Source organism: Rana temporaria, chromosome 2 (genome assembly GCF_905171775.1).
Source record: "Rana temporaria chromosome 2, aRanTem1.1, whole genome shotgun sequence".
Lineage (NCBI taxonomy): Eukaryota > Metazoa > Chordata > Amphibia > Anura > Ranidae > Rana > Rana temporaria.
In genome coordinates, this window is record NC_053490.1 from 489,024,312 (window position 1) to 489,037,450 (window position 13,139).

The 13,139-nt window shown below is 44.3% G+C and overlaps 1 protein-coding gene across 3 annotated transcripts in view; it reads left to right on the forward strand.

Moving 5' to 3' along the window:
- The window catches only part of CHODL (chondrolectin), a 131,315-nt gene that overhangs the window by 92,851 nt on the left and 25,325 nt on the right, over positions 1-13,139 (forward strand). The gene's annotated exons all lie outside the window — the stretch shown is intronic.

The following is a 13,139-nucleotide window of genomic DNA, read 5'->3' on the forward strand; positions in this document are numbered from 1 at the left end:
AACCAGCAATTAGCAAAGGGGAAGGGGCTGGCTTAAATAGGCCGCACTGGCCACTGATTGGTCCACAGAAGTACAGGTTTCAGAACCAGGCTCCAATGGACAGCACACAGAATAGAACTGAGCAGTGGCTCAGAGACAAAGAGCCGGACCTGAAAACGAAGAAGTCCCAGGTTCGATTCTACCCAGAACCAGCTGGGGAATGTGACCGTGAAAAGGTCTGTGCCCTGACATGCCGAGGCATGTAGTCTGCTAACTCTTTGCTTACTGAGCTCTGTCACCCACTTCCTGCTAAGGCCAGTTTTCAGCTTTCAGTACTGTCTCACTTTGAACGACAATTTGCGCAGTCATGCAACGCTGTACCCATATATATTTGTTAACATTTTTTTTCACTCAAATATAGAGTTTTCTTTTGGTAGTATTTAATCCCCACTGAGTTGTTTTATTTTTTGCTAAGAAAACAAAAAAATAAACAAAACGTTTTTATAGTGTGTTAGAAAATTTTGCAAACAGGTAATTTTTCTCCTTTACTGATGTGTGCTGATAGGCTACACTGATAGGTTGCACTGATGGGCACTGATGGGCACTGATAGGTGGCACTGATGGGCAATGATAGGTGGCACTGATGGGCAATGATAGGTGGCACTGATGGGGTGCTACTGGTAGACACTGATGGGCACTGATAGGTGTACCTGATGGGCAATGATAGGTGGCACTGATGGGCACTAATAAGGCAGCACTGGTAAGCACTGATCAGGTGGCACTGATGAGGCTGCACTGATGGGCACTGAGAGGTGGCATTAATAGGCAACACTGATGGGCACTGATGGGAACTAATAGGTGGCACTGGTGGGCACTGATGGTGGCACTGATGGGCACTGGTACATGGCACTGATGGGCAACACTGATAAAGAGCCACTGATGGGCACTAATTGGCTGTACAGATGGACACTAGTAGGTGGCACTGGTTGGCACTGATTAGCGGCACTGAGGGGATGTCACTGTAACAGAACCCGTTTCATGTTTTTTTTCCAAGGCTGGATGAGATCAGCACAGCAAGCACGTCAGCCGTGATGGGCAAGGGACATAGTTGAGCTTGCGTTCGGTGCATGCATGCTCCTTTGCAAATGAGCATGCATGCTCTAAACGCGAGCTTAACCACGCCCCTTGTCCATCACAGCTGATGTGCTTGCTGTGCTGATCTCATCCAGCCTCAGAGCCTTGGAAACCACCGGAGCGGCCGGGACTGTTGATCACCCCTGCCCAGCTGGACAGAAGTGACCCCCACAAACTGATGATAATACACATGTTTGCTTACGTCTACTCAAATGTGAGTTGAATAAAACTTGATGATTCTTAGATGCTACACTCAGAGTGGCGCCACTCTCTCTCCTTCTCTCCATTCACAGGCTATGGATCTCAGCGCTTGTGTGAATGGGTTCTAAATGGTGACACAGAAGCCAATTGAATATTACCTAACCTTTCCACATTCTTCCCCTCTTAAAAAAAGTTTTATTTGGAGTTGAGTCTTTAAAGTACATTTGCGCTTTTCTCACTCAGGAAGTGCAGACTTCCATAGATGTATATACTTACTGTCCATTCACTCCCTTGCCACTTTGTTTGCCACCGTGCAGGCAAAGCACAGATATGCCTAAATACTCCCCTGTGAACAAAGCCAATCTATGATTTTGCTCTGAATGGGCAAATCACAGTTTTGTTTTACAAAGTCTTTTGCTAGAAGTCTCCTTCTATAGTAAGAAATAAATGTAGATTGGTCCACTGTGCCATTGACTTCCTGAAATCATTTATACAATCTGAAATGCCTTTTTGCTTACTTTACTATGACATCTATAATTGATGGAACGCCATAATGAAAGCTATATGGCTCAAAGAGCGATGTAACCAGCAGTGTATTAGCGCTAATAACAACTTTGATTTGAAATACTATATCTCATCCATTAGTCTGGCACATTACCAGGGAACATAATAGCAATTCATAACTGTTGGGTTTTTATGGCACTGGTGTTAATAATTATGAGACACAGAAGTAAGGGGGAGTGCAATTAAAGTTAATGATCTCCCTGATATGTCTGACAAAAAGTGACCACTACCCTCCTATACAATATACCTCCACATGAAGTCAGTAGAAAGTTTTATATTTTGCTTTAAAAGGCTTACATGGTGGGCTCACTATAAATCTGATAGTATGTGGTCTATTAAAGTAATCGTTGTGCACTATGAACTTTTTTTTTTTTAAATTGGAACTGTTATTTTATTACCATTTTAAAGTTTGAATTGTAAGTCTAGCCTTATAAAAAAAGCACACTATGCTGTCCCATTTGCATATAGCAGCATACTGTACTAAACCTACCAACCAGCCTTCGGTTTAATCAATGAAGTACAAAACTGCATTTAGAAGACGTTTCTTAAAAACCTCAGCACCCAGTGATAACTCCATCCAGGGTTATTGTAGAAGAAGCCATTGGAACCATCACCCCTTAGTGCCACCAGAGTGCTGTCCTGCTCTTTTGGGCCGCACATGCAGGGCCGGCCTTTGGGGTGTGCAAGCTGTGCGGCCGCACAGGGCGCCATGGGCAACAGGGGCGCTGTGCGGCCATCACAACTTGCAGAATGTAAGTCGCAGTCAGTTACTCACATGATCACATGGTAACCGATGGTACCAATGTACCAGGCGGCACTTTCAGGGGGCGGCAAATTGCACAATGTCTTGGGGGCGACGGGTGAAGATGGGGGGGGGGGCACAGGATTAGCTCGCACAGGGCGCCTGAACACCTAAGGCCGGCCCTGCGCACATGTACAGTGTGTACTCTCTAATGTTGCTCAGTGAGCTCAGTGGCTGCAACGGAACAGAGTAAACAGTGCACATGTGCGACCGAAAAGAATAGGATTGTGCTACCTCTGGTGGCACTAGGTTGTGTGGTTCCAACAGGTGCTCTTTACCTTACAATATTCCAGCACAGAGCATGGCACTAGGGGTTGCTGGTCCCAGCAATAACTGGTAAGGAAGCCAGTTGGATGCAGAGGAAAGTAATTCTTAATTCGGATATAGACTTCACTGTTTAAATACTGGGTGGTTGTAAGGAGTAGCACACTATGCATTTATACTTATAAGGGACAGCATAGTGTGACTATTTTTCCTCCTAGGGTAGGATGCTAGGAAAATTTAGTTGGCCTGCTCTGCAATCAGAGGAGCTGAGATTGATTGCCCAGGTCTGTTCATAGCTCCTCCACCTGGGGATTTGATTGGTTTACCTACCTGTGTGAAGAACCTTCCACAGTTTAGGCTGGAAAATTCTAATGCCTAGGCTGAATATTTGTCATTCTCTGGCTAATCCCTGGGAAGGTGTGTCCAGCAGGTGGTCAGAGAGGTGATAAATTGGCTAGAGCCCTGGTCAGATTATCTTTCCCTGAGAGGGGACAGATCTTCGAGCTTCAGGGGGCTGTTTGCCCCTGGAGCACTACTGGACAGGCTGCTGGACTACTCTCTTACAGACGGGGCCTATGGACTATGGAATCTGTGAGTAGAGTCTAATACCTGTGCCGTATTCTATTCATGGTCTTCAGTCAATGTGTGGGCTGCTCCAGTTTGTCTACTTGTGCTACAAAGTAATATCCCCTACCCTAGATTGTTTACTGAGCCAGAGTGAATGGACTTTTGCTGTGTGCCTTGCTGCCTCTGAACCCTTTTGGGAAAGAACCTTTTAAATTTACAGCTGCCCTTTTGGGGTTTATAAAGCTGAACTTACACTTTAAGGCTTCATTTCCACTGGCGTTTTTACAGCCACTTTTCTGAGCGTTTTTTACAGCTTAAAAACGCCTGTCCATGTTATTCTATGGCATCATACCCACATAGGCGTTTTTGAGCTGTAAAAAAAACGCAGGACCAGGGCGTTCTGAAGCTCCAGAGTAGAGCTGTAAAAACGCCAGACGTTAAAAAACGCTCAAAAACACGCGATAACGCTCAAAAACACAACGCGACCGCGGCATTTTTAAAGCTGCAGCTCACAAAAATTTTTTTTTTACAAAATAAACATGGACAGATGTTTTTAAGCTGTAAAAAATGCTCAGAAAAGTGTCTGTAAAAACGCCAGTGGAAATGAAGCCTTAATATTGTGATGTTTTGCAGCAAAGGTTCTTAATTCCTTTTACAGTTTTCTCATTTACAGGACTCTTTCACTCTAAAGCCTCGTACACATGACCGGTTTTCCAGGCAGGAAAACTGGCAGGAGAGCTTTTGGCCATGAAAACTGGACGTGTGTATGCTTTCCCGTCAGGAAAACAGCCAAGAATCCCAGCGGGAAAATAGAGAACCTGCTCTCTATTTTCCCGTCGGATTCCCGTAGTTTTTTTTCCCACCAGATCTACTACTTACCTATGGGAAACACTGCAAGGCAGTGCCGATGAAGCATACACACTGCCGGGATTCCCAGCCAAAGCTCCATGGCAGTTTTCCTGCCGGGTTCTCGGCTTTTCCCTCGTTTTCTTGGCACACTTTTTACCGTCGAGAAAAACGAGTGTGTGAACGAGGCTTAACAGTTCTTAGTCTGGAGAGAACCCTCATTCTGGACATTCAGGGCCAGATTCACGTAGATGAGCGGCGGCGTAACGTATCATAGATACGTTATACCGCCGCAATTTTTCATCGCAAGTGCCTGATTCACCAAGCACTTGCGATGAAAAACTACGCCGGCGGCCTCCGGCGGAAGGCGGACCAATTTAAATGGGCGTGTGCCATTTAAATTAGGCGCACTCCCGCGCCGGACCTACCGCGCATGCTCCGTTTCCTAACTCCCGCCGTGCTTTGCGCGAAGTGATGTAATTTTTTCGAACGGCGACGCGCGTAGCGTAATTCCGTATTCCCGGACGGCTTACGCAAACAACGTTATTTTTTAAATTTTGACGCGGGAACGACGGCCATACTTTATACAGCAATACGATTGCTGTGTAAAGTTAAGGCACCAAAAAAAACAACTAACTTTGCGACGGGAAACTAGACTAGCGGCGACGTAGCGAACGCGAAAAACCGCCGGGAATCGCCGTAACTCCTAATTTGCATAGCCGAAGCTGGTTTACGACGCAAACTCCCCCCAGCGGCGGCCGCGGTACTGCATCTTAAGATCTATGAATCAGTCGCATAGATAGAAACAGGGATACGACGGCGTATCAGGAGAAACGCCGTTGTATCCCTTTTGTGAATCTGGCCCGAAGTCTTTTAATTAAAGCCCTGCTTGAAAATAAAATAATTACTACTTACCTGTCTTGATGCTCACTCTGCTGATTTACAGAGCTAAGCTTGCTTAAGTATCCTATCTTACATATTTAAGGGAGTATTGAATGCCTGGTTCCCCGCTGTTTGCTGTGGTTCCATCCATCAGCACCTTCACCACATACAATACGCCACAGAGTTAGAGGTGAATAGTGCACTGAAAATGAGGTGAACTGGTCACCTTGAGCTTTTGGGTGTTCCCATCCAGCACCTCTTGTTACATTCTCCAGAATGTAAATAATATTGGGAACATTTAGAAGGGAGAGTGGGAAAGCCTCATAGAGGCCTAGGCATGTGGTAGAGCTGGGGATATACGCATAAAGATCAATATAATCCCTCAGTGATATAAAATGTCAGGTGTCTTAAATCTTCAGTATGTCCAAAAAGCTAAAATATCAATTTTGGGGACGACTAACTAATTAACCACTTGCAGACTGCCTAACATACATTTACGTCGGCAGAATGGCACGGCAGGCAAAGCAACGTATCTGTACGCTGCTTTGAATCTATTGCCTAGCGGGCGCACGGGCGCCCACCGCAAGCTCCCTGACCATGCCTGCGGGAACTGCGGACTCAATGTCCGCCGGTGTCCTGCGATCGTGTCACAGAGCGACAGAACAGGGAGATGCCTGTGTAAACAAGGCATTTCCCTGTTCTGCCTAGTAACAGGACACTGATCTACTGCTCCCTGTCATTGGGAGCAGTGATCACTGTCATGTCACTTGTAGCCCAGCCCCCTCACAGTTAGAATCACTCCCTAGGACACACTTAACCCCTTCATTACCCCCTAGTGGTTAACCCCTTCCCTGCCACTGTCATTTACACAGTAATCAGTGCATTTTTATAATCGCTGATCGCCGCCATTACTAGTAAAAAAATTAAAAATAAATGCCATAAAACTATCCCCTATTTTGTAGACGCTATAACCAATCTATATACGCTTATTGCGATTTTTTCTTAATATGTAGAAGAATATATATCGATCTAAACTGAGGAAAAATGTATTTATTTTTACAATTTTTATATTTTTTGGGGGGATATTTATTATAGCAAAAAAGTTAAAAATATTGCTTTTTTTCAAAATTGGCGCTGTTTTTTTTGTTTATAGCGCAAAAAAATAAAAACCGCAGAGGTGATAAAATACCACCAAAATAAAGCTCTATTTGTGGGGGAAAAAAGAACATTGATTTTGTTTGGGTGCAATGTCGCACGACCGCGCAATTGTCAGTTAAAGCGACGCAGTGCCGAATCTCAAAAAATGGCCCGGTCATTGGGCAGTCAATTCTTCCGGGGGGTAAAGTGGTTAAACAGCTAAGAAATCAAATTATGTCTTCAGCAGTTGATTTCTACCAATGTTTTTCTCTAATATTCTTATTTTGCAGCAATATCATGTCCCCTTTTTTATTGTAACCCTCAACTTATTAGAATATAAAATCACTTATTTATGATGCATTTTACCACCTATTTGCTGGTCTCGATAAATAAAGGAAAGCATAACAAGAACAAAATGCATTGCTTTTCTTAAAATCAGTCCATTAAATCCCCCACAAGTATATATTATCTTTGACAGCTTTCAATTCAATCCCTCATAGCTGAAATCCATATAGACTATCCTGAGTAGAATCTCAGCATGTATAGTATATTTGTGAGATGCAAGATCTCTTGTTGTTTAGGTTTATGCTCTCAAAAAAGTGTATCAAAGACTTTGATATTTGTCAGATAGAAGACAAACTATCAGAGAATCACAGATATCATGCCGCTTGCGCTTCTCAACAGCATCTAGCAAAACAGCATCCCATGAATTATGTATGTCACATTTACATGAAATTTTAAAGAATTATATAGATATAAGAAATATTTTATGTACTGAAGATGAGTATGCTAGTGGGCTTTCTAAAGCTTATGGATGTCATTAAAGGTGCAGTGGATATTTTGTTTTCTCCTGGAAAGGCACTGGCAATATTGTTTTTATAGTGTGAATTTAGTTTGGTTTGGTTTGGGGGTTTACTTATTAAAACAAGAGAAAAAATATAGAGCTATTGTCCATAATAACAAACGATTGTTGGTGTGTTCTCTTTCTGCAGTGGGTAAATTAAAAATAAATGAGTCTTTGCCACGAGAAATACCTTCAGTGTTTTTTGCTTCCCTCAAAGATTGCTCATCACAGTGATCACATGGTATAGCCCCACTCAGATTGCCTCTCTACAAAATGTCTATGAACTGAGACATCCATGCAATGACAACTTGGCTCACAACCAATAACTACATCAGCTCTGGAAATTTTTACCCCCTTCGTGACCAGGCCATGTTTTGCTATTTAGCACTGCACTACTTTAACTGGTAATTGTGTGGTCATGCAAGGCTGTGCCAAAGCAAAATTTATATCATTTTTTTTCACACAAATAGAGCTTCCTTCTGGTGGTATTTGATCACCACTGGGTTGTTTTTTTTTTTTTATTATAAAAAGAAGAAATAGTGAAAATGTTGAAAAACAAAAGATTGATTTTAAAAATCTAAGGGCCAGATTCACGTAGAATCGCGGCGGCATAACGTATCCTAAATACGTTACACCGCCGCAATTTTTTATCGCAAGTGCCTGATTCAGCAAGCACTTGCGATGAAAATCTACGCCGGCGGCCTCCGGCGCAAGGCGGGCCAATTCAAATGGGCGTGTGGCATTTAAATTAAGGCGCGCTCCTGTGCCGGACCTACCGCGCATGCTCCGTTTCCGAACTCCCGCCGTGCTTTGCGCGACGTGACGTAATTTTTTCGAACGGCGACGCGCGTAGCATAATTCCGTATTCCCGGACGGCTTACGCAAACAACGTTATTTTTTCAATTTCGACGCGGGAACGACGGCTATACTTTATACAGCAATACGATTGCTGTGTAAAGTTAAGGCAGGAAAAAAAACTACCAACTTTGCGACGGGAAACTAGACTAGCGGCGACGTAGCGAACGCGAAAAACCGTCGTGGATCGCCGTAACTCCTAATTTGCATACCCGACGCTGGTTTACGACGCAAACTCCCCCCAGCGGCGGCCGCGGTATTGCATTTTAAGATCCGACAGTGTAAAACAATTACACCTGTCGGATCTTCTGGCTTTCTATGCGTAACTGATTCTATGAATCAGTCGCATAGATAGAACAACAGATACGACGGCGTATCAGGAGATACGCCGTCGTATCTGATCTGTGAATCTGACCCTAAATTCTTCATAAATTTAGGCAAACATGGTCTGTGGTAAAAAATAAATAAAAAAAATACATATATATATATATATATTTTCGTGAAAGTTATGAAAGTTATACAAACTTAGGAAGCTGACGGAATGTTGGCTCAAACTTGTGTTGCATACACACGGTCACACAAATCTTGTCGAAAATTCTGACCGTCAAGAACGCGATGATGTACAAGACGTACGACGAGCCGAGATCAATGAAGTTCAATAGGGAGTTTGGCTCTTCTGCTTGATTCTGAGCATGCATGTTTTTTGTGCATTGGAACTGCATACAGACAAGCGTATTTTCCGATAGGATTTTTTTGTGGCTGAAAAATAGAGAACCAGCTCTTAATCTTTTGTTGGTGAAAATTCAGACTGCAAAAGTCCAATGGAGCATGCACACGGTCGGAATTTCCGGCCAAAAGCTCACATCGGACTTTTCTTGTCGGAATTTCCGGTTGTGTGTACGTGGCATAACTTATGCTAGATGGGAACTGTCTAATTGACACCAACATTACTAGTGACACTAATACAGTGTTCACAGTGTCTCCCCGCAGGGATATAGTCCCATGGGAGGGGGCGAGCACACTGACTAACCCCCAGCCAGAATGGCTCAGATGATGGGGGCAAGCTTACTGAGGAGGAACAGGAAGTGAGAAATTCAGACAAAGAAAAAAAACATTTAGAAGGGAAATTGAAGGAAAAGGTAAGTGAAGCAACAATGCACTACCTTAAAGGAACCTATTTAGAATATAAAAAACAAACTTTTACAACCCCTTTAACATCTAGAGGCAATTTAAGGGTAGACTGTGTGCCACGCAGGCACAGAGGGAACATGCAAGCTCTGTGCAGGTGGTGCCGTTATTGAGGTTCAAACCGATAACCCTAGTGCTGCTAACTAGAAGTGCTAACCTAAAAAGATAATCACCCTACTCTCCTTTTAGCATGATTTTCAAGCTAAATGAACAGCAGTTTGCAATGCAATACAGTCTCTTAGAGCTACTTATCTTTTCCCCAGATTGCTGCTCCAAAGAAGATTACAATACAAAATGGAAAATTCCTTTGCAGGTTTTTTTTGCAGCCAAGAAAACGTTCTCAAATGTTTGTGAACCGCAAGTTCGGGGCGGGCCCCATTGACTTTAATGGTAGACGAACATTAAAAACCTGCAGGTCATATTTGCAGCCACAAAATACTTACTAGCTGTGCACAAATAGTCCCACAACATGGACACTGACCTACCAGAAGTATTAAGCAAAAAAATGTGTAGCGCTCACCCCCGAAGGAGCCGCTGAGAATAGATGGGATGGCAGATTTACCTCTAGGGGTGAATGATGCATGCAGCAGCAGTAAAGTAACTAACAGCAAACAACTTTGTATTCTGTGGCTGGGGGTACATTAGGCATTCACTCCCACTTTGCTCGGTAATGAGAGTCCAGGTGCCTTCTTAAGGCGGTCGTCCCTAGGTGAGTGTTGGGCTTACCGCGACCTATGCGTTGACTGCAAAGGCTGCAGATGGCAACACTTTTGTCAGCAGCAGACACATTAAAAAAAGCCCACACTGCGGATCCATGGGCCGGCGTCCTGGGAGCGCCAGATGTGACCATACATGGTTGATGGCTCGCTCCTGATACATTAGCAGTCTGGTTTGTCCATCCTGTGCAATGTAAGTTCGGCCTGCTTCTCCTCCCTATCTGCTGGTCCATCTCTCCCTCTGAACTCCCCTCCTCTTTCTCTCTTGCGGGCACCCATGTGACGTCTGTAGACACATCATCATCGATGTCACCTTCCCCACCACTAACATTAGAGATCTCGGAGTAGGCAGCAACAACGGGGACTGATCTGGGTACTGTCGCCAGACTGCTGAGTGGCGGCTGTTGTATACCTCCTCTTCCTGATCCAATGACAAGAATGGCTGCGCATCTGAAATGTCTTCTGATGGATCGGAAAATAATTACTGTGACTCAAGCGGAGGGTATATGGTGGTGGTAAGCCACTCAACCAAGTCTTGTGTGTCCTTTGACGTAATCGAACGCACCTTGTGCCACTTCCCACCTTGGCTCCGACCAACCCCTACCCCTACCACCCCTGCGGAAGGGCCTGCCTCTTCCTATGCCTGTCATTTTTTAAATGACCCTGTGTCAAAAGTCTCTAGAGAAGCGCAGTATATGTGGAAGAAGGTATATGACACCCCGCTTCAATCTGACGTTTTGGGGGGCCATTGGTTTATCGCACCAGTTATAAAACTTTTTTTTCAGTTGTATCATTTTAGTGATAACTGGAAAGTGGGGTTCACTGGACTGCAGGGGTCTATAGAAGCACATCTAGCACTACCTCTGGTATGCCTTAGTCAAGTAAAAAACAATATGAAGTTCTGCAGTCCACAGTACAAGCTGTGATGGGTTTAGTTCTGCCTCAATGGGGAACTAAACACATCAATTTAAAGCAGAACTAAACTAACCTATTGTTTTCAGCCAAGGAAGCTGCCATCTTAGCCGCTGTTTGATCATCAACTGCCATGATGCTACGCATGTGAACAGTTATGTCATCAGAAATTTGATGATGTGACAGTGACATTCCTGGCATTCTGGGAATGTAAGGCCTCGTACAGACGACCGGATCTATCCGCTGGGATTGATCCGCGGATCAGTTCCAGCAGACAGATCCGGTCGTGTGTACGTCTGAGCGGACATTTCCCGGTGGATAAAAATCCAGCCGACGGATTCCCAGCGGATAAAAATGTCTTAGCATGCTAAGAAATCTATCCGCTGGAATCCAGTCCAGCGGACTGATCCGGTCGTCTGTACAGACTCACCGGATCAGTCCGTCCGCTCCCCTCCCTCGCATGCGTCGTAATGATTCGACACATGCGTGGAAGTATTTACCTTCAGAGTCACGCACGTCGCCGCTTCATCGTTGCGGCGATGGCGCGACATGTCACCGCGGATGTATTCCGCGCGGATTTCGATCTGATGGTGTGTACAGCCATCAGATCCAAATCCGCCAGAAGATTTTTCCGCTGGAAACGGTCCGGCGGACCGTTACCAGCGGATATCCTCTTGTGTGTACGGGGCCTAACTGTTTTTGAAACACTTACCTGTCCTGGAATCCAGCGATGTTTACACCTCAGCCGATGTTTCCATCGGCTCTCGGGTGCTTACGCTGCCATTTGTGTTAAGGGAAACTGGCAGTGAAGCCTTACCGCTTCACTGCCAGTACCCTACTGCGCTTTCAAGATTTTATAATAAACTATGAAACTGTTTTTTTTTTTTTTTTAATTTTCAGACATTTTATTTATTTATTTTTAGCAAAAAAATAAAAACCCAGTGGTGATTAAATACCACCAAAAGAAAGCTCTATTTGTGGGAAAATAGTTATAAACATTTCATCTGGGTACTGTGCAGCATGACCGCACAATAGTCATTTAAAGAGTGACAGCGCTGAAAGCTGAAAATTGGCCTTTTTTGAAGGTACATTGTTGGTTTGCCAGTACTTACAGTAGGGATCAGTGATTTAGCCAGAACTCCATTAGTAAACAGTTTTGCTAGGCAATTGTAATCTTTGCTTGTGACTTTACCATTTGCAAGGATATACAGACGGTCCCCTACTTACAAACACCTGACTTACAAACGACTCCTACTTACAAATGGAGGGAGAAAACAGGAAGTGAGAGAAAATCTACCCCTAGATAGGGAAATTCTCTCCTGTAGGAGTTAATATGGGAAAAAGGTGTCACCACTGATGCTTTATCACCAATCCTTGTTTCCCTAATAACCCCAAATTTTCTAAATTCAATTGTCATTGGGACAGAAAGTGAGGTGAAATCTTTTGAACAGAGGCACAGACAGCAAAACAAATGTTACAGGGGTGATAACCCTTCCCTATGCTATCCAAAAAGTATAAAAATAGATTTTTTGGCGGGAGCTACACTTAAAAAATGTACAGATTCAACTTAAGAACAAGCCTACAGTCCCTATCTTGTTTGTAACCCGGGGACCGCCTGTACAGCTCACTCTATAATTTTCTATATTCCATATATTTTTATCAACAGCTCTGCTTAAAGGGTTGGTAAAGGAATTTTTTTTTTCCTTTAAAATAACAAACATGTTATACTTACCTCCACTGTGCAGTTCGTTTTGCACAGAGTGGCCCCTATCCATGTCTTCTGGGGTCCCTCGGCAGCTGTCTCTGGTCCTCCCCGCAAGTAATGACCACAGTCATGTGAGAGAGCTCGCATGGTGGTGAGTAATTGCGGGCACGCTCCTGTGATACAGCGAGCGGCCATAGCCGCTCACTGTATCACTCGGCCCCGCCCCTCGGCACGCCACGTTACTCGATGTGATTGACAGCAACTCCAGCCAATGGCTGCGCTGCTCTCAATCCATCTGCTCTAGCCAATCAGCGGCCAGGTTGAGCAGCAAAGAGGATCTTGGGACCGAGCATGGGACTTTTGAGGGGTCAGGTTAGTATAACGGGGGCTCAGGGGGGGGGGGGGGCGGCAGCAACAGATGTTTTTTCACCTTAATGCATAGATTGCAATAAGGTGAAAACATTTTTTTTACTTTGCAACTCCTTTAATTCATTCCCTCATTATATGGGATGTTGTTCCCATTGCTGAATTGTCTATTTTAAA